Below are 21,889 nucleotides of genomic sequence, written 5' to 3'. Positions count from 1 at the left end.
GGAGAACTGGGGACAATTGAAATTCTCGCGGTTGGGTTGACTGAACGCCATAAATATGAACTTCCGCCCCTGGATTCTATATTTATTCCAGATGCTTCCAATTCAAATGCTGGACTCTATGTTCCGTAAGGTTAAGGGTCACCTCCTGAGATTCTTGTGGGAGGTAAATATGGCCAGGGTGGCTTATGAGACCCTCGTACTTCCAATGGAAAGAGACAGAGTAGGGTTCCTTGACATTTATTTATACTATAAAGCGACGCAGTTTAGGGTCCTGATCCCACACTTGAGGGACCACCAATGGGTAGGGTTGGACAATTTCCATCTTCAGTCAGCTATGGTGGGGGAGTGGATGTGGGCACTGAGGGAGTTGCTCCTGAGAAGGATAAGGGAGCACCCCGTCTTGGGAGTTATTTGGAGTATTTGGTGTAAGGGATCAGAGATGAAGGGCATGATGACCTGACACTGTCCTTTGAGCCATCTCTGGGACCTGGGGGTGAGGGAACAGATCCCGAATTTGGAAAGATTTCACTCATGGTTTGAGGTGGGGCTAGAAAGGGTGGAACAGTTATGGAAAGATGGTCAGTTTATCTCGCTTGTGGACTTAGAGGAGGCACTGGACATTGGGAGAGTGTCAGTATTTGTGTTCCACCAGTTGAAGGGGGTAGGTATGGCTGGGCATTGTAGGTAATTAGTACAGAAGGAGATGACCTTTGAAAAAGTCTTTGGGCCTCATTACAACCCTGGCGTTAAGGGGTTAACGGCGCCGTAAAAGGCTGCGGCGCCATTAAACCCTTAACGCCTGATTCACACTTTAACGCCTGCTTTTTGCAGGCGTTAAAGTCCAACCCGCTAAGGGACCTTGGTGCTAATTACAGCACCGTAATTTACGGTGCCGTAATTAGCGCCTTCCCCATTCCCATTGAGCCCTATGGGCCAAAAATGGGAATGGGGAAGGGGTCATGGTGAATGGGGATTTACCGCCCCGCCAACCTTGGAATGGGGCGGTAAATCCACCATCCACCATGGCGGAATCCGGCATGGACCATGGTGCTAATAGCACCAGGGTCCAACGCCAGGGTTGTAATGAGGCCCCTTGACTCTAGACGGGACATGAGAGGGCTGATCTCCTCCCTATACGAGCGTTGATGTAGGCTGGGAGGGGGAACACAGAGAATCTTAGGGCCAAGTGGTAAAGGGATTTCAGTGTGGAGATGGATGAAGCACTATGGTGGAAAATGTGCTATAGGGCATACAGAGACTCAATCGCATCCCAGTACAAACTACACACGATTAAACTACTCCACAGATGACAGTATGACCCAGTGTGCCTATCCAAGATGTTCTTGGTAGTGAGCCCTTACTGCTGGCATGAATGCATTGAAAGGGTGGACTATTGGCACCTGTGGTGGTGTAAAAGTAGATGTATTTTGTATTGTAATATTGGCCTAAGCACGTACACATTGAACCGCCCCATCACGATTTCCGAAAAAGCCTTCTTGGCTGCTTTGCTCTCATTTTCGAGTTTTCATTCTGAACGCGTTGAAAACTTACAAAGTCACCACTTTGGAAGCTTCCCTAAAACATGCCCCTACACAGCAATGTTGAAATCACTGAGCACACTGTACTCTGCAACAGAGAACCTTGAAGCACTGGCACGAATGTAGCTAATCTGTAAATTAGGTGCCACCCTTGACTGTCTTGTTTCTGACAGTTAATTGTGAATTTGCGATCCAGACAATTAAATCGAAGCACAATTCACAGCATATTCTGTTTCTAAGATGATGAAGCTACTGAGCAGAAATGTAGACTGACCTTTTAGCCTAGCAATAACATAGTTACATTAGCACTAGGAATGTTACCGATATCCTCCTACACCCGTCTCTGCTTTGCTTCCCAGACAGTAAATAGTCTGCAGGGTGACATGGAGGGTTTGAGCACATGTTGCCATGGTAAATTGCCCACGTCCATGGGTCTGTAGGTCACAAGTCATTATCACGTGATGAACTAGCCGGAATCCATCATGGTATTCTGAAGGTGCATAAAACACCTCTACGCCCACACGTTTTTGCTCACTTTTCCTATGCAGGTATGCCATGCATTGACAAAGTCGAGTCTGCTCAAGTGTAAATAAAGTGTTGCTAATATATTTGCTCCTCATTACTGATGTGTCTTCATTTCTTTGCAGTAGCCTCCTATTTTTGGACTAACAGTGGGGATGCGCAAAAGTACAAATGTACTGGGATGAGGTGTTTGGCTGGAACAAGGAGTCGGAAGGAGTCCCCAGAACACAGTCTCCACTATTGGTCCTATTTGGTTTAGAAGGTGGGGATGGGGAATACAGCAGCCTGCTGCATCATCTGCATTTCCTGCTACTAAGGATCCAGAGCATGTCTGGCAACACATTGGAAGAGGGTAACTTATCCGAGTAAAATGGAATGGATAAACATGGAGAAGAATATGTACGTGATAGAAAGGATTACGGCGGCCATACATGGCAGTGGCAGGAATACAGAGATGGAATGGGGGGAATTCCAGACCAGGTATATGCCTTTGGGGAGGGTCCATCTGAGTCAGGGACTTGACAGAAGTTGACTGGAAGGAGCAATGAGGTTTTAAGGGGTAATTAAGCTGGATGGTTCAAGGAAGGAAGATCCGATGCAAAGGAGATTGAGAAAACCTGGACTTCTGGTGGTTCGGATGGGGCTGACCATAATAGCTGTGGTTCTACTTGATCGGGTGTAGGTGTTGTTTTGAGAGAGTGAGGGGCGGAGGTGAGTTGTGGGGGCGAAACAGCCAGGTGACTTGGATGCCAGTCCAAGGTTAAGAGATGTTGAGATTGTTTTTTTGCTGGGCATGTATCTTATATTTGGCTGTATTGCATTTTGTAATGTTGAAAATTCTAATAAAGATGAATTTAAAAAATAAAAAAGTATTTCAAACCACTTTCAGTGTGTTTGATATTCCAAAGCACTTGTTTCAGCATTCAAAAGTGTTTGTTTCTCATTCCTAGAGTACCCGGGTGTGAGTGTTCCCTGTTTCTCACCGGCTGTATACGGCAGCTCCTTTCGGTGTCGCTCCACCCTGCGTTCTTCTTTCCGGCTTCCAGGCATCTCTGCTCTTCCCTCACAGAGACCACAGAGAGCAATGCTCACTCTCCTGGTGACTTGCAGTGGCTGGAGTGCTTCGCCACCCTACAGTTCCTGCTGCCTGCACCCAACAAGGAGTGCAGCAGGACTACTAGACCCTCTTGTGGGCAGCCTTGGCCTTGGCATCCCACTCACCTTCTTGGCATGGCCCAAGGTTCCCATGCCACCAGCTCCTGCTCCAGCTTCTCCTTCCGGTCATCTCTGTCTCATGCGGCCAGCATCTTTACACCTAGCGGGATTGTTAAATGACAGCAGGTGTGGTTCATTCAGTCCAATCGTCTGACTATGGCAAAGCCCATTAGCTGGACATTCCTGGTTGTTCAATCCGAAATCCTACATAGCCCTTTTGGTTGTCTCAGTACCAGAGTGGTGTTTTTTGACTGACTAAATTAATAATGGAACTGTGTGATTCTTCCTTGTCTTGGTACTTGACTGATGTGTATCTGAATTAAGATTAAGATGTGCTTATCTGACCCAAATGAGGATGTGTCCTCCTAGCTGCTCTCTTCCTCGTCCCAGTGTTGAGGTGGTGTTTAATTTTGGAGGGGAGAAAAGGGAAAGGGCTGACAGTAGACTACAAAGGCTTAAGGGAAAGAGGGTTTGTTTTGAAAAAGGAAATGGGGGTACTACATCCTTTCTTTTCTCTCCACGTTCCCTCCACCCAGGTGATCCTCCCTCGAATATCCACCCCCAGGGTCGGGATCCAAAAGCAAAGGCATTTCCCTGGCCACCTGAGAGGAGGATCCAAGGGGTAAAAGAAGTGACGGCGCCTTCAGGTTCCTCATAGTGGTCATGTAAGAGGGAGCAAAAAAACTATAAGAAGAAAGAGAACGTAAAGCGAAAGGGGACTGCATTCCATTGCAACAGGGCCAGGAGCCAGAACAAGCAGAAATGGGACTGAACACAGGGAAGACAAGGTGTCACAAGGAGAAATAGAGATTGGGACCAGAGCGAGTGAGCTGGGGAATACAAAGTAACCAGAGAGGGGAGATAGGGAGGGGAAAGGAAAGATTGTGGAGAGATTTGAGCATGAGAGAAAAAAACTTACATTTAAGTCGGGAATGAAAAGGTAGCCAACAAAGAGTGGTAAAAGCTGGGGAAATATACTTGAGAGCACAAAGTGAAAAAGGCAGGCAGATTGAGGATTTGTAAATAGATTTAAGAGGAGTATGATGGTAAAGTGGGAGACGAAAGAGAAGAGAGGAACAGAGGAGTAGCTAAGATGTGAAAGGTAAGAGAGGAAACCAGACACGTTCAAGTGTGAAAAGAAAGAAAGGGTCAAGCTTTAAAAATATGAGCATGGAAAGAGTGTGAAATAGAAGTGGTGTGGGGATTCATTGTGATATGGAATTGCTGTGGTAGAGATTATCGGCAGGTCACAGATTGCATGCCATAACAGTAGCACTGTATTGAAATTCAAAATAATATCCAAAGCACAATTACCTCTAAGTAGATTGAAACCACGTGAACATTGTTCCTTTTTTAATGGGACACCTTATGCCTCTTTTCTGCCCTCTAAATTCATAACTTGAGTGTGCTGTAAAAACAGATTTTAGAATAAATGTTGTATTACGGTCTGCTATTTGATTGGAATCTCATGGTGTTCCTATAAAGTTACTAAATCCGCTCAAGACTAAGTAAAGAAGTACTGGACTGAGGGAAATGGAAAACTGTCCAGTGAAACCTATTGGTGCAAGATGGAAAGTTCCCTTGGCCCAAGGCCATGGCTAATGGGCCTCAAAGAAACCTATTGGGGCAACATGTACAGTGGCCACTGCCAAAGGCCGTGACTAGTGGGTCCCTTCAAGAAACTATTGGTACAACAAGTAAAGTGCCCATGAGCCGAAGGCCATGGCTTGTGAACCCCAGAGAAACTATATTGTAACAAAACCCTTGAAATTCAGTGAAAAAAACCTTGCTTACGAAAGAGTTAAGGTAATCAGATTTAACTCAACAAAGCCCCTGAAATTCAGCAATCCCATTTTAAGCAAGTATACCTTAACTATGCGCCCCCTGCTGCACAGCGTGTGACCACAATAATGACATCACAGATGACATCACTGAAGATATCACTGGTGAAATCAATAATTACATCATGCATGACAGCACTGAGGAGATCTAGTTGTCCCCAAAGAAACCTATTGGTGCAACATGGACAGTGGGCAGGGGCAAAGGCCATGGCTAGTGGGACCCAAATAATCCAATTGGTGCAACATGTAGAGGGGTTATCGACGAAGGCCATGGCTAGTGGGTGTGAAGAAACCTATTGATGCAACATGTACTGTGACTACAGCCTGCTGCAACATTTGCAGGGGCCACAGCTGAAAGCTGTGGATACCCGACATAGTCATAGGCCACCGCTAGTTGGCCCCAAAGGAACCTGTTAGTGCACCATGCACAGTGGCCACAGCAGAAACCTGAGGCGACTGGCCATGTACAAAGCTATATCTAATGGGTTCCAAAGAAAGCTAGCTATGCAAAATGTACACTGTTCACGGCCAAAGGCCATGGCTAGTGGGCCCCATTAAGAAACCTATTGGTGTAACATGGTGTAACATGTACAATGGCCCAGCTGCAGTTCGGGCCCCAGAGAAACCTATTGGTGGATCATGGACCATGGCCATGGCCAAAGGTTATGGCTAGTGGGCCATGAAGAACCTATAGTATAGCAAAACCCTTGAAATTCAGTCAAAAAACGTAGGCAAAAATTAAGGTGATCAGATTTGAGGTCATCATTGTGGTCGTACACTGCACAACAGGCTGCGCGTAGTTAATGTGGACTTGCTTGAAACAGAATTGGTGAATTTCAGGGGTTTTGTTGCATTAAATCTGATCACCTTAACTCTCTCCACTGAATATATATAAAGATATATAGAGAGAAACGGTATAACATGAGACAACTCTAAAGTAAAGGTCGGTTATGTACAGTCAGGTAAAATGACATGCACAATATGCCTCCAATGTTGGTGCGATTTCCCCCATGAATGCCATCATGGCGGCTGTCTTTTCTGTGCTAACTAGCATTTGTACTGGCTGACGGTGCTGTGTCTCAGAGATGCGCATTCGTTTTGCACAGATGTTTCATGATCAGTCTGCCCCTACGACTGCCATCTGCCACCTGCAGTAATAGACTTAGGAGTTGGCAGTCTATTACACGGAGAGATTGTGACAATAACTTACATTGTACATTGGAACCCTGTTTGCAGTGTGTGCATTGGATTGTTTTCAACGCATTATAAAAATGATCAACTTCAAGATTACATTGGTGTTTCATCAGCGTGCTTCTCTGTCCCTCCCCCACATCCTGATCACTATCTGTTAACCTTTTACCTTTACTATTGCAAAAAAGGATATGCAGCACATGATGTAAGCTGGGAGACATGAATTGCACGGAATAAGCTTCTGATAGCACGTCGATTGTGTCAGTTGCTGGTCACACGCACAGTGCTGATCATGCATACAAAAAATACTCTGGCTTTCAACCTAGTCGGTTGTGTGGGGTGGGCAGAGTCATTGTGCAAGGGGAAAAGAATCAGTCGTGGCTGTCGAGTGATAGGCATTTAAATATTGTACAGAGCCAACACAAAATAACACCGCGTTTCGTAGAGATCACTTGAAAGGTGCACAATTCACACATTAAACCAACCAGGCAATCTACTCATCATTGTATTAACATGTTGAGCAAAACGAGAGTGGTTATAGATTTCATGTTCAATGCTTAATGGAAGCCTAGAAATACCAGTATACAAAGTAATGTGAGCATACACAAAATCTATTCTAAGTTTTTAACATAATATCAAGACTCAAAAACAGTAAAGATAATTATATATACAATCACCAACATTTAGTCATGATTTCACAAAGCATGCATTCTTATGCCCCCTCAAATTTTTATTACCCACCAGCCACACCTCTTGAGAGTCAATAGTGTTATCAATCACCCACGCACTGCTGTGTCTGTAGCCATCTCATGTTAATGACAACCTAGTGCACCAAAGTACAAAACAAAGAAAAACTAGAGCAGGCCTCCGGCGTGTGTCTCCGAGATTAGCTCAAGCTAATCACTGTCGCGGTATAGTGTAGTGTATAGTGTATAGTGATTCAGAATCCAGGTAGACCATTTTTCCCAGTTTCCTAATCATGGGAAAACCGGCACAATTCCAACACTGACCACCCATGAAATGTTCTCTTTGTTTGTTTATTGAGAGAACTCCTCTGCAGTGCAGCATATTTCTGTAAACAATGAAGCAGAAACCCAACGTACCCCACACATTCATACAGAAGAAATACCTTGGGTAAAGATAAGTGGGCTAGAAATCTTATTGAGAGATAGAAAAAATGTAATAATCATGCAGAACATATGATATCTTGTATACATTATATGTCATCCCAGCACGTAGGAACATAAAGGAGATTACAACATACTACCAAATTTATTATACAACATGCAGAATGAAACACAATGAGATGTATATCTAGCAGATTAGCAAATTATAGTCAGAGGAATTGTATAATGATTAGCTCATATGATTCAAGAAACACTGCATTGACCGTATTCTCTTCCTGTAAATGGCAGTCTCAACAGTAGATGTACTAAGAAGGCAATACACTCAATCCTAGATTTCTCGGGTGTGACAAAATGACTTCTGTCCCAAAGGAGTACATGAATGAGTAATGGCAAAAATGCCTACTCAGCCCTGACACTTCTACAAACCAATAGTGACCCTAATCATAAAGGTGAAACATGCACAGTTAAGAGACATACCGCATTTGCCTTTTGTGGGAAGGGGGCAAAAGGAAGGCTATATTCTTTAGACGGGCATGAACTTGAGACAATGGCAACCCAAAACGCATAGTACAATAGTCCAACATATTGAAATGTCCACTCAAGCTTCTAGAAAAATAGATATGTATATTATTAATTAAACACACCAATATACAACACAAATTCTACTAGGAAACCCTAACAAAAGCCCACCCCTGTGAAGGAAGACAGAGAAATGCAGTATGTGATGATGCAATCACTCTGGATACTTAGCATGGAGAAAAAGGAAATAGATCACTTCAATGCTGTTGAAAATGATATGTCTTTGTTAAAAAGGTGCAAAATGGGGAGGGGCTTAACCAGTCTCTAGGGTCCCAACAAATGGACCACAAGTCTAGCACCTTCTAACAGTACCTTAATGAGTTATTAGCTGTTCAAAAGTGTCAAACCAGGATTCTAATGTGTCAATCCATGTTCGGATGCAGTGAATCATGATGAACTAGATGGAGCAGAATTGGGTTTGACGTGAACTGTGCTGTGGGTAAATGCAGTGTTCAAAGGCTGCAAGTCAAAGAGGCTACCTGAGTCGTTCAGCGTTGATCAGGGGTCACAACATAGATGCTGGTGGTTCGAGGCACAGTTCAAGATGTGGCAGTTTGAAGGCTTCTGCAGCGGTGAGCTTCTTCTTTGATCTGGGGCATGTACTGAACTGGTGCAGTGTGGCGGTGAACTGGTTCCAGGAGCAGCAACTGCAGTTCAAAAGGCATTACCACAGGTTCAGTTGGTTGGAGTGCAGTCGAGCATGGTTGACAATGGTTTGACCATGGTTCGATGCATTAAATTGAAGGAAACCAGCTGCTCTGCTACTTCATTTGATGTGAGTCCCAATCCAGGGCCTCATAGACATAATGAGATCTTGATCTCATTATCCCAACCTGGGGGAGACTGCCTTACACCTGCAGGAGTCCTTCACATCCTGTGTGTTCCTGAGCACCAGTGTAGCTGGCAGAGAGGCAGGTCTTATTCCGGTTCTCTGTCACTTTTCTGCTTTTCGAAGGCTGCACAAAAAAAAGACCAATTTATTTCGGTTTATTTTGTGTGGCCCTCAAAAATCCAAAAAAGCACATGGCATAGGGATTTAGAAAGACTGCTCTGTGTGGTTACAGAGCGGTCTTTCTAAATTGATCTTTTTTTCAGGTCGTTTTCTAAAAACGATTCGTTCACTTAATAACCTTGTTCCAGCATCAGCTCACCCCCAATGCGCCCTGGGAGTGGTAAGGGAGCAGAACTTGCCTCTGCCTTGCAGCACTCTTTCTTCATCTCAATGTTGGTGGGCTTTGGAAATATGAACTCTCCCAAAAAAGCTCCAAATGTATTCTTCTTAGAGGCTAGGAATGAATCAATCAAAGAAGGAGAAACCCCTTCCTTACAAAAACTGCAAGCCAGGTTGGGTTGGTTAAAAGCAAGCTGGATTTAAGGGGTCCAATCACTGTTAAGATAACAAGTGATTTGTGCCTTACATTAACATGCCGAAAGTGCTTTACTCTGCAGGGAGGAAAGAGAGGATCATAGAAAACGAAGGTGGAGGAATACTTTGTCCCCTGTAAAGGCCCTTTGTTGTGCAACCTCATATTGTGAGGCAGGCCTTTGTCATGAAATTGCCTTTTTGATGCCAGGCTCCCAGGCCTTCTCTAGCTAGGAGAGTGCAGGCCTGTCAAGGGAGGAGTTAACCAACCTCAAAGGAAGGATGTCAATAGAGGCAAGCCTCCTGTCCTTTGTCCAATTTGATTGAATGAAGAAAGGCAGGTGCAAGAAGTGCCCCTCATAGCTAGTCTGAGATAACAGGGTTGTCACTACTATGTTACAAATCCGATGTGGCTTTTCATTATTCTGTGAACTCTTGTCCACCATACCAAAACGAAGTCAGTATTTTAGCATTATTTGTGGTTTTGGAACAGAAGTTATGACTAAAATGCATCCTCTGCACTGCAGTTACTTGGATGCTGGCTGTCACAGCAGCTGTCAACAGAGCACCTGTGACTACTGAACTTTCTTTATGCCATGGGAGAGCAAGGGCTACAGCTTATAAATATTTGTTGTTCCCTCTCCTGGCCTATGGGCCCCCCATATGGTCTCCATTCTCTCTCCTTTTCCTCTTCTTAATGGTGACACCCGGTTGGAGACCCTCCTGGCCCCCTTCCACTCCTCTAAGACCATCATTAATGTCTACTTAAATGGCGCTGTCTTGTTTCCAGGGCTCTCAGGTCAATCTCCTGCTCTTTGATAGAGCCCTCACATGTCTTATCAACTCCCTTTCGTCTCATGCTGCCCCTTCTTATTCCTCTCTGGTTCATCTGCGACCTCCTTCCTCTGCCACCAGTTTGGTACCCCCTGGTGCATCTCTGGCCACCCTGTTGCCTCCCTCCTCTACCACTCATTTGGCTCTCTCTTCTCCCTGACTACCCTGCCTTCTCTTACTTCCTCATCTGCCAATCCTTGGCACCTCCAACACTTCGGCAGGGTATACCTCTGGCCTGTACCCCTCCCCGGAAATACTTCAAATGTGGCAACCTGCTCCACATTGCTATTCCCAACTCTCGTTCAGCTGTCAAACACTCCTCTGACATCTGCCATCTCCTGGAAGAGCTGGATTTGGATGTACTCTGTCTCACGAGACTTGGTTCATGGCCAGCTATGTCACAAGTTTTGACACTCTCCTTCATGATGGCTACAAGATCCTCTCTGAACCCAGAACCAACTGTCAAGGTGGGTGTGTAGCCTTGAATTTTCCAGAGTGGATCCCTGCTTCTATTATTCCAATGCAGCACTCCTCCTCCTGTGAATGCCTGGTCTGCAGGCTCTCTATCTCTCCTGGCCTCTCTCTCACTGTGGCCACTATCTACATGCCACCTGACCAGTTTGCCCTCTTCCTCTCTGAGTGGGCTGACCTCTCCTCCTCGCTCCTTGCCTCTGCCCCTCAAATTCTCCTCCTTCGAGACTTGAACATCCACCTGGATGCCACCAACCCTTCTTTAGCACTCTTTCACAACCTCTGCAATTCTCTCTCTCTCTATATATTCTTCCCTCTGGCCCAACCCACTCTGCAGGGCACACCCTGGATGTTCTGATCTCTTCAGACCTCCCCTTCTCTAAGCCTCTCACCACTGAGTGATCACTTTCTCCTTTCTGGAGGACATCGGGCGCACCCCCTCACAAACTGGCCTGCCACCTGCTCCAAAGGCAGTGCAGACTCTCTGTCCTCTCGAAGAAGAGAGCCTAAATCCAAGCCTGCATCTCTGTGGCATCTAACAACTCGCAAGGAGCTGGCCATTCCTGCTGCAGTCTCTACCTCTCCTGTTCCCTGCCAGGCCCACTGCAGGGCCTTGGTCTCTCATTTCACTAGTAAAACTCAGGACATCCTGTCCACCCTCTCTTCCTCTACCTCCTCCTCCTCTACCACTCCTAGCCCACCTGAGGCCGTCTCTCCTCCTCCTTTCTCCTCCTTTCTCCTTGTAGAGGAGCAGCTGAATGCCTCTGCAGGAAGTCCCGCCCCCATTCTGCCTCTATGTTGAAAGCCAGAAATTGCAACATGCGCAATGCCAGTGATGGTGCCAATCCCACAGAGAGACTTCAAGAAAAGGTATCCATTGAGAAAACCCTATATGATGTACCCTGTCAAGATGGCAATCTCTTGGAGGAGATCCCCGGAGAAATATGAAGATGAGAGAAAAAGTGGCTGGTGAAGTCACAAGAAATGAGCGTGACGCACTGAGAAGAGTGGTCGAAGAAGAAGATGCATAGACCTTATAGAATCTGATGACGAAGTAAGGAATCGAGTAAACATTCAAATGCGGAATGAAGATTGCACGTGTGAAGAGCACTGCAGAATATGCAAGCCAATTTATAACTGTATAGGTGCAGCAATGCAAGTAGACTAAGTGATCACAAAGGCTAGCTGTACGTAGTGAATAGACTGCAGGCGGTGCCGCCATTATATAGAATCTGGACATTGGGGTCACACATTTGGTAAGCTCAGACCCATGAAGAAAGAAGGATCAGAGGGCTGTGTTGTTGCAAGAAAACAGCTGAAGATAGAGGAAAGACCTGGAATAGCTGCTGGCCTGGTGTCAAAGGATTGAGCGGCCAAGAAGCGGTTATCTATCCTTGAAGAACAATGAACATGAGAAGCTGTATCAGCCCTTGTTAACGTGCAAGAAAGAAGGCAATGAGTGCCAAGATTATGAATTCAAGACAATTAAATGCTGCAAAACAGGCCGAAATACGGTCTCCTGTCACTTGAGTCAATGATTGAAATGGGAGTCGGGCGTGCAGACCAGAACTATGATAAGAGTGTGCCTATACTCCCTTTTATTCTCAGGAGCAATGATACCTTGCAAGGACAAGTTCAAAGAAAATCTGAATGGCAGACGGCATGAGCAATGAGAGATGTTGGGCTAATTGGGTGGGGAGACACGGTCAAGTCCACCCTCTGTCACCTGGGGTACCACCTTACATGCTTCTAATGAGCCAAATGTTCCAGAAGGGTACAAGTGTGCCAATCATTTGTAGAAGGCAATATAACAAAGGGCCTTATAGTTTGATAGCCAATGGTGTACCGTGTATCCAGTAACTGATGAAGGTGACTTGCACTCGGGGTGTGCATACATTGTCCACCTGACTGTAAAGACCCAACCACAACCCGATCCCTTAAAGAAGGTATGCCTAGATGTTCCCCTTAAGCCAATCACAACCCCCTGTAGGTTTTCTTAGTTTGCCACATAGTATGTGTCCGTTGTAACTGTTTTAGATGCTTGAAAATAAAACAGTCGATGGAGACTTTTTGGCAATCCCCATCCTTGTATGACGGTTTACTGATTTAAAGGGCCCTTCATGGGTTCACCTGGTAGCATTGTTGGATGGTTTTATGGAAGACCCATTGACCTGTTGACTCCAGAGCTTCAGACGATCGGAAATCATCCGCCATCTAGCCGGAAGATCATGGGGTTTCCTGTGGAGAACAGCGGAATAGAACACTTGCAAGTAAAATCGAGACGGTAGGCATTGTCCCCCTTTGATGAAATTCCTACCTGGTTTCCACAGGCGCTTTGTGGATGGAAGGTGAAAGTGGTCACTTGGAGGAGGAAGTCTATACCGAAGTCCTTGAGCTAAACAAGCGACTGATGAATAGACTAAGGGGAATGGCAAACTGAGGGGAAGGGGTTGTGATAATTTATAAAAGTAACGAAAGTTATAAAAAGTAACAAAATTGACAAAAAGTAACAGTGGTAATGGGAGATTTGTTTTGCGTATATGAAGAGAGAGATAAGAAGGCCTGATAGTCCTAACCCAAGGGGTTTTAGAAGAGGTTGTCTCACACTCCAATTGGAGTAATCTAGGCTATGTGCAGGACAGGTATGCATAAAGTGACAATCTAAACTCTGTAAATCAGGGTAATAATAGGGACAGAATGTAAGAGTGATCACTGAGGTTTTTATGTAAAGAATTGACTTGTCTGCTTACGTATTTGTGTTGAATTAAGGTGTCGAGTAGCGACACAAACTGTTGTGTGAGAATTGAAACAAAGTTATCTATATAAAGAAGTGGTTGGTACCAATCCAGAGGTAGAAAGAGAAAATTGGAGAGAGAAAGCTTTTGAGCAGCGATTGTTGGAGCACACTCATATTTGTTGTTTTCATAAAGGTATTTTGAAAAACACTGGTAAGTAATGACAGTCAAACTAGATTTGTCACAATAGGAGACATTACTGCTCTGATGCATTTATGTAAGACATTGCCAACGCACATGCCCAAGCTCAAACAGTATAGTGCGGAATGGGTGAAAGGCACGACAGATAAGATGTTCATGCCATAGTCACAAGGGGGATCACTGTCGAACGCAGTATTGCAACACATGACCTCATACTTGCACGCTGCGTACAACGGAAAGAAGTTAGAAAAAAGATTAGCTATTTTAGAGCTTTGGAGGATGTACCAGAAAGAGAGAAGAGGAGGAAGCGCAGAGATTAAAGGACAAAAGAATACAGAGGCAAAAAGAAGAGGAAGAAAATAGAGCAGGGGCAAGAAGAGAGGAGATAAAACAGGAAGAGGAGAGAGTTAAATGAGAGGAAAGAACACGAAGAGAACTAGATGAAGAACTAGAACATGAGAGAAGACAGCAGGAGTGTGATATTAACCACATTTAAAAGAAGCTTATGGAGCCAAGTCAGGCAATACAATGGGGCAGTATAGAGAGTTCCTCCTGTTAAAGGGAGCAACATCAGGGCCATCTAGAGTAGCCTTAAAAGAGAACTTTGATATAGGAAACATCAGAGACAGTAAAGCCTATCAAGAGTTAAGGGAAGCTAGTAAATCAGGAAGCCAAGGGAAGGGCGACTTAACGCTGGTCTTCAAATCGCGAAGCAAAGAGGAAAATCCATTCAGCCTCAAGCATAGAGCCTTAGCCTTAGGCAGATTGACCTTAGATAAGGGTGAAGGGCAGGAGAGTCACACTAGTTGGGGACTAGATATGTCAGATGAAGAAAGAGAATCCTTCCATGGGGAGGATGGAGGAGGTGCATGTGCTGCTGAGGGAAGCCTGCAGGCAGACAAGGAAGTAAGGTGGTCCTATCTAGATCAACCAAAGAATGGAATGCTAGATCCCATAGTATATCCAGAGCATCCCAAAAGACGGACGTCCAGTGAGAAGGGAGAATCATTGCCATATTTGAGCAGGTTAAGATTGTTGCCAGGGAGGAGGTGGTCAGGAACTATTGTCCCTACTTTGGATAGGCAGACGATGGAAGCCGATTGTGGGTTAGGTTTTACGCAGTTTCCCTTATTGGAAAAAGGGGGAGCAAGACCACAGTATATTCCATGGCCGCAGATGGATAAGGACTATTTAAGATGCAAACTCCCAAATTTGACATTGGGTGCAGGAAAATGGATTCATGAATTGGAAAAAATGACATGCGGAAATTCTTTGGCAATAGGGGACATTAAGGGTCTCCTAGCAGCCATTCTTGGGGAAAGAGCTGATGACATATGGAAGAGAGCGGGCTATTAAAGTCTGACAGCACAGAACACAGCACACGATGGAGCATTGTTTAACAATTGCAGAGCAGATGTCTGGAGGGCTCTCATGGTACAGTATCCTGACACGTCAGACATGGGTGCAATCATGACACGTAAAATGAAAGAAGATGAAGATCTTCTGCTTACATTCAGGACATTCAAGAGTGCTGGACTCTTGAAACACGGGAAACGTGGGAAAAAACAGTGTCATTATTTTATCACATTCTATGTCAGGGGTTCCCCGAGCAAGTACAGAGGCAAATGAAAAAGCAAGTGGGAATTGAAGCAAAGCCATTGGCAGAACCACGGTTGACGATAGTGCATCACTGTCAGCTGTTGCAGGAGAAAAACAAGAAGAGAGACGAGGCTAGGAAACTTGAGGAGGCTAAATCAGTTCAGAAGAAATTGTCAAAATATGCCATAGAAGGGGTATTGACAAGCGGAGGAGGACTAGGAGTACAGCAAGCAATGGGTACATCGCAAGGGAATAATCAGCGCCTGATGGACCAAGGAGGGAATGGGGTTGTACCCCGAGGCATGGGATACAGAGGAAGGGGCGGATTCCAACACAATCAAGGTGGATTTCAGAACGCACAGAATGAGTATCAGAATGCACGAGGAGGGTTCAACCAACGGGGACTAGTAAGAAGGGATCCTCCTGCATTTTGCACTTGTGGGATTACAGGGCACATTGCACGTGTGTGTGAGAGCCATGGCTATGTACAGAATAGTCAATAATCAAAAGGGGGGACCGCTTATCCTCCGGCATACAGCTCACAAGCTAGGGAAGTGTTCGCCCAAGATCAGACAGTGTATCAGACACAAATGCTGCAAATATAACAGGCACAGCAACCACAGCAAACGCAAATGAATCCACTGCAAGGGCAATCGCAACATGCCCCTATGCAGCTACAGCAGAATGCAAACACTGGACAGTTATTGACACCTAGACTTGGGGTGTCACTTTATTGGGAGGAAATCCTTTCACGGGTACAAGGGTATGCATGTATCCACAATAGGATAGCTCATAGGGCAAATTGATGTGTTCAGTACTATCAGTGACACCAGACCCCCAAGAGGAACCAAGGGTCAATGTGACTATAGGAGGTAAATCTTTTTCGTTTTTAGTAGACACTGGGGCTACTCATTCATGTATATGAGAGGGAATTGCCATGAATGCTCAGGGGTTCTCTGGAGCTACGAGTCAGGTTCCTTTTACTGATGAATTACCAGTCTCTATAAGACAGTGTGATATGTCCGTTCCATTGTTGTATTCATGGCAGATGCCAGTTAACATTTTGGGAAGAGATTTGATGACAAAACTCAACATGATGATTTCTTTTACTGATGAAGGGATAGTGTGCTCCACTCCTGGAATATATTACATGAATGTGGGCGAATTCATATTGGCATTTACAGGACAAATGGCTCTGAGAGGCGTTCCAATAGAGCCAGAGGTTTTTCTTTATGGGGTGAGCATTCTGTTGACATGTCTACCTGGCTTAGTGAGAAGAACTATGAGAATACCTGATGAATGTTTGTTTAGACCACAGCTACCCATGGACGAAGAGGGGGGACAGACCATGCCAATAGAATTAGATGCTAGGGGGGGCTAAGGGGGCTATAGCCCCTGATCTTTTGGTGGTAGCCCCGGATAGAATCTCAGAAGCTACAGCCAAAAGACTAGCAAGCCCCCAGTCCCAACAGTTCCGACATCAGCTTAGCCCCAGGTCTTTTCCAGACCTAGTAACTCCCCTGGATGCAGCCATAGTACAAGGGGAAATTGCGATGCTCGAAGGAATGGATGATGAGGATAGACTATGGAGAACAGTGATAGCTATTGAAGAAAGGAATAGGTTGACAGATGTCACTGACGATTACATGTTTAGAGATGACCCAGAAGATGATGACGTAGTGTTCTTTATGAGCATCACATATTGTATTAGAAAAAAGAAAAGGGAGATCCCACAGCGAATGGCGATAATGCGGCAGCACACAGACTTTTTTGACGAAGACCTGGAGAAAGTGCCAAGCGCCTTATGGACTACAGGCCCTTATGACGTAAGCCTATTGAAGGACGTAGGGGAAGTTAAAATACAACTGAAACTAGGAGCAATTTTACCTCGAGCAAGACAGTATCCAATGTTGCGGGAGGCGGATTAGGGTATTTTAAGACTATCTCAGCACTGATGGAACAAGGTATCCTGGTGCCGTCAGAATCATCGTGCAACACTGTGGTGTACCCTGTGAAACAATCAAAGTGAGGGTTGTGGAGATTTATAGAAGATATGAGACTGATTAACCAGATTGTAGAGGCAGAGTTTCCTTTAGTTCCTAATCCAGCGATGATACTATGTAGTATCCCAGTAGTAGATCGATATTTCACAGTGATTGATTTGGAAAATGTGTTTTTCTCGATCCCGTTTCACAAGGATTCACAAGACTTTACTTCATTTATGTTTCACCAGACTCATCTGAAACACACTTGTTTGCCTCAAGGGTACTGTGAGTCTCCATCGATCTTTAACAGAGCCTGCAGATGGACCTAGGTAATATTGATTTGAAGAGCTCTGTGATACAGTACGTAGATGACATTTTCATTTGTAGCACCACAGAAGATGAGTGCAGGCAGGACTCGATTCAGTTGATGATGATTCTAGCAGATAAGGGACACACTGTAGACAAAGAGAATCTACAGTATTGTCAAGAAGAGGTGTTATACATAGGCCAGTGGATTTCACATGAGGGAAAGAGGGTAATACCTGAAAGAGCTAAGGCGATCATGAAGACTGCAAAACTGCACACAGTAAAACAGATGCAACAGTTTTTGGGGCCATGTAATTATGTAAGAGCCTGGGTGTTTGACTAAAGTTCGCAAACAAGACCCCTTTTGCAGGCTTCAATGAAAGCACAGGCAAACAAGGAGAAAATAGAATGGACTGAGGAAATGGAGGAAGGTTTTGAAGAGTTGAAGAAAGCAATTTGTACAGCTCCTGTTTTAGGAATTCTCAATTATGCTGAGGATTTTTTTTTTCGCACACAAATGGGACAGTCATGACTTCATTGCTTACACAGAGGACCACATTGAGGTATAAGCCTCTAGCGTATTATAGTGGGATTCTCGACCCAGTTATGAAGGGACACTTTTGTTGGGATCATTCATTGGTAGCCGCCGTGTTCGCAATTGAGAAGTCTACAAGCATTGAAATGGGCTGCTCTATGACGCTTTTTGTGGAACATCCTTTGTTTGCTATTTTACAGAAACCCATGGATACATTGACATCCCAAAGAGCTTCTGCTTACGAAGTGATAATCTCAAATCCAGAAATTAAAATTGTTAGATGTAAAATAGTAAACCCTGCCACTGAGGGCGAGCATGTGCATGACTGTGCAAATTATGTAGAGTTTCATGATGGAAAAGCCCTGTCAGGAGGAGAAGTTCTCTTTATTGATGGTTCTTTGAAAATTGATCAAACAAGTGGAGAAAGGCATTCTGGCGCAGCTGCAGTGAGGCACAGAGCAAATGATGAGTTTGATGTTGTAGCAAGTGCAAGACTACTGTCTCATTTTTCAGTGCAAGCAGCATAATTGGTAGCACTCATTGTCACTCTCGAGAATCATTCAGGGCAGGAAGTTATGCTGTACAGTGACTCCGCATATTTGATGTCAACCATACATGCAGGGCTAGCACATTGGAAAAGGAGGGGCCACCTCAGAGCAAATGGGACTCCAGTGCAGCACGCATCCTTATTGGACAGGCATATTAAGGCACTACAACTACCAGTAGCCATATCAATGGTTAAATTTGCAGTGCATACTAAGTGAACTGACTTTATTTCTTGCAGGAACAAAGCTGCAGATGCAGAAGCCAAAAGGGTTGCATATTCACCAGATATTTCAAGTTTTGATACTCTAGACGTCAAAGAGAAAGTAGTCAAGATTATGGTAGTAAAGGAAGGGTTTAATCATTTACTGAGAACCAATTAATGGAGATTCAAGGAAGTGCACCACAGGAAGAGTAGGAATTGTGGAAGTGAAGGGGGTGTTCTTTATCCCCCACAGAAGCATTATGGTGACAGGACATCACTGGAAAGCCAGTAGCTTTGTTAAGGGAAGCACTTGAACAGCTGCACTACCCTGCAAATATTACTAGGGAAAGTCTTGCTGCAATAATTGTGGAGGAGTGGTTTGTATTTTATGTAGTTAACTGCTACGCATGTCAAAAGTTTACCGCTGGGTATACATTGTGAATGATTAGAGGAGTAATTCCTCAACCGAATGGTCCTTTTTAGCATTTACATATTGACTACATTGATATGCTGCAAGTGTTTAGTGAACACAGGTATCTGATAGTGGTCGTGTGTCCCTTATCTAGATGGATTAAAGCAGGTCCATATACACCCTGATGCCACTTGCGCTGGAAAGTGTTTAGTATGTGAAGAGTTTCCAAGATGGGGAGTGTGTGAAGTGCTGAGATCCAATAATGGGCCACATTTTGTCAATGAAGTGTTTGAACAAATAGAACTATTATTGAGTATTAAGCACCTGTTTTCTCCTGCTTACCACATGCAAGTGAACAGGATATGTGAGAGATTAAATGGCCTCCTTAAAGAAAGGATTGCCAAGCTCAAGCTGACACTGAAAATGGGATGCCTATATTGCCTGCCCTTAGCTTTATATGCCCTAAGGAATCCGCCTGGTTCGGACCATGACCTCACACCCCATGAACTAGTGACAGGAAGGTGCATCAGAACGCCTTTGACTCCTCCATCAAAGAATAGAAGTGATGCCCAGAGTGCAGCAAAAATGTTCCCAACCACAACCCGACACATTAAAGAAATTATTCTCAGTTGTTCCCCTTAAGCCAATCACAACCCCTGTAGGCTTTCTTAGTTTGCCACATAGTATAATGTCATTTATGATGAATATTTAGTATATAAATGTGTTTTTTATGCAAAATGATTGAGAGCTTGAGCGAGTGTCTGTTGATGTTGATTGTAACCCCCTGTTTTAGACAATTGAAAATAAAACAGTTGGGGGAGACTTTTTGACAACTTCCTGAGTCGGTCTTATTATTTGGTGTGAGAGTTTTTCTGCATCCCCATCCTTGTATGGTGTGTTACTGATTTAAAGGGCCCCTCGTGGGTTCACTCTGTTCACTCCTGACAATGTTTCTAGACAAGTCTGATCTATGAAAGTCCTGTCAAAGCAGGTTCTGTCCTGCTCATCCAGAACAATCAAGGACCACATCAACACCCTTATTCCAGCCTTGGCCGATTGCTGCAATCACTCCTTTGCCACTGGAACTTTCCCCTCCCTCCTTAAGCACTCTCTTGTGCACTCCCTTCTAAAGAAGTCCTGGGTCAATCCTTCATCTCCAGCTAACTATTGCCAGATCTCCATCATTCCTTTCCTGGGCAAACTCTTGGAAAAGCTGTCTATCTCCCAGCTTAATTTACATACTGAATCTTTTGGTTGCCTCCATGACCACAAGTCTGGCTTCAGAGCAGCTAAAAGCACAGAAACTGCTCTCCTGAGCACCTGTGAAAATGTGCTTTCCAATCCTGATTCCAATCTCTCTTCTGTCCTCATTCTCCTTGATCCTCTGCTTTTGACATGGTCAACCATGCCATCTGGCTCAATCGCCTCCGCGGCAACCTTGGTATTACTGATCAGCCCCTGGCCTGGTTGACCTCCTTTCTCATCGAACGACCCTCTCAGGTCCAAATGGGGTCTTTCCTCTCTTCTATCCCTCTCTCTACTTGTGATGTTCCCCAAGGGTCTAACCTCTATCTTCAACCACTACCTGGCACCTCTTGCCCGCTGTGTTGCTACTTTCTGCTCCAATTGTCAAGGTTATGCAGTGACACTCAGCTCTCTTTCAGGCTACCCTCAGCCACCTCTGCTTCTTCTGTCATAGCAGACTGTCTTGCCACAATTCAGGAGTGGTGTGCCACCAATGATCGCTGCCTTAATGCCAGTAAGACTAGGATCCTCCTTATTGGGACACAGGCTCCCTCCTTTCCTCTCTCTTTCTGGCTGCCCACTCTGGGCTCTCTTCCTGATGCTTCATACAGGAAGTCCCAGCTTGTCCTGTCCTTTGGTTTTTCTGCCATCTAGGGACAGCAGGAAGGCCGGTTCTCCCCTGAATCTATGTATCATGTTGGTCAAGTGGATCACTTTGCGCACACAGTCGAATGTCTGCCTGTGCTTGATTAACATTGCCTGGTCCAGGTGGATCAGCCCTGGGAGCAGATTTTCCATCCTATTTGCCAGTTTCTTGGTAAAAATGTTTTAGTGAGTATTTAAGCAGGGCAATGGGCCTGTATGACCCCCACAACATTGGGTCTTTAGCCGGTTTAGGAATTATCAATATCTTGACTTGTGACATGTTCTTCGTTACTCTTCCTGAGGATGCAAAAGAGTTCATTAAGTTAGTTAGGGGACCTAGAATGGCTTATAACGTATCTTGTAAAATTGGCCTCAGGCTTTCAGGTCCTAGCACCTTGATCATTTTCAGGGAGGTTGTCACCTTCAAACCTCTTCCTTAGTAATCCAGCTGTTTAGGTTCTGTCTTCGATCCTCATTGAGGGATCTCAGACCCACACCTTGAACATATTGTTGCTGGCCTTACCTATTGTATGTGGCCTTCCTTTACAGAATAATATAGAATGACTGGAAAGCATTCATCTTACCACTATTCATGCAGCCCCCCCAGACTCATATTTTATTGCAGCTGTAAGCTCTTAGAACTTATTTGTCTTAAATAATGGGCTAGAATTTTGCCAATTTTATTACTCTTTTCGTAACACGTTTGTGAGGCTCAGTAGTGCTTTCACAGCCTTGTTTATTGAGCCTCCAGGCTTTTCCTGAACTGGTTCTCTGGTGCTGTTCCTCCACAGACTTTA

Source organism: Ambystoma mexicanum, chromosome 11 (genome assembly GCF_040938575.1).
Source record: "Ambystoma mexicanum isolate Mex_15411 chromosome 11, UKY_AmexF1_1, whole genome shotgun sequence".
Taxonomy (NCBI): Eukaryota; Metazoa; Chordata; class Amphibia; order Caudata; family Ambystomatidae; genus Ambystoma; species Ambystoma mexicanum.
The sequence above is the reverse complement of the archived record's forward strand: the minus strand, read 5'-3'. Positions refer to the sequence as shown.